Here is a 1,373-nt window from a genome sequence, read left to right on the forward strand (position 1 = left end):
GGCAAAAGAAAGTAATCTATTCTCCAGCGAGATAATTCAGCTGAGCTACTTTATCTGATTATTAGGGCATATTGGAAAATACTTCCAAGCCCTCATGGCAACTTCCATATGTCCCAAAGATTGTGTGGTCTCTTCTCCTAGTCTGTGACCTGCAAATTTGACTTTACATACAGAAAATCAAGAATGCAAAAGCATTTCTCAACAAGGAGACATTTCCCATTTGGTCCTCAGCCTCTCATTGTATTTCCCACCCTCTTAACCACAACATTTATTTTTATTACTCAAACTGCCAGGAGCAGGCCTGCACCACACTTTTGTATTTTTAACATAGACTAAAAAGAAAGAAACGGTCTTGTGTTATGTCAGCTTCAAATCTCAGCATTTACTTCTATGTTCAAACAGATATTCAGTCATCTCTAAGGGTGGAGGATGCATTTAATGATACAGAAATACTGCACAGTACTGCATTGAGTGGTGATAAGTTACCCAAGTTATCTTTAAACAAGTACACGTGGGCACTGGAAATTGTCTAACCATAACCACATTGAACTCTTTAAAGATAATCAGGGGACTGGAGCACCTCCCGTATGAAGACAGGCTGAGAAAGTTGGGGCTGTTCAGCCTGGAGAAGAGAAGGCTGCATGGAGACCTCATAGCAGCCTTTCAGTATCTGAAGGGGGCTTACAGGGATGCTGGGAAGGGACTCTTCATTAGGGACTGTAGTGATAGGACAAGGGGTAATGGGTTAAAAGCTGAACAGGGGAAGTTTAGATTGGATATAAGGAAGAAGTTCTTTCCTGTAAGGGTGGTGAGGCACTGGAATGGGCTGCCCAAGGAAGTTGTGAATGCCCCATCCCTGTCGGTGTTCAAGTCCAGGATGGACAGAGCCTTGGGTGACATTTTTTAGTGTGAGGTGTCCCTGCTTGTGGCAGGAGGGTTGGAACTAGATGATCTTAAGGTCCTTTCCAACCCTAACTATTCTATGATTCTATGATTCCCCCCACACACACACTTTTTGACATGCTACAAGTTTCTCCCATTTGCAGAAGAACAGGAGCAGAAAGGATGCTAGCACCAACAGGAGGAAAGCAGAAGAGTCCATGACCAAGATGTGTCCTTAGTGAAATATAAGACAAAGTTATCACACACGCTGGTGTAGCCTGAAAAAAATTCTCACAGTCTAGGAGGCCAATATACAGTATCTATTCCATGTCCACCCTTTGTCAAAATCCAATAGCCCATTCTTATTCAAGAAAGCATTCAAACTTATATTTAATGAGGGGCCAATGGCCAGCTCCCACCAAAGGGTTTTTTACATCACAGTTTCTGAAAGTTGTTCCTAGTCTCAGCAACAGGGTGTAGCTTTATTTAGG

Source organism: Neopsephotus bourkii, unplaced genomic scaffold (genome assembly GCF_033783945.1).
Source record: "Neopsephotus bourkii isolate Nb327-2 ecotype Australia unplaced genomic scaffold, CSIRO-AGI_Nbou_v1 NB_144, whole genome shotgun sequence".
Lineage (NCBI taxonomy): Eukaryota > Metazoa > Chordata > Aves > Psittaciformes > Psittacidae > Neopsephotus > Neopsephotus bourkii.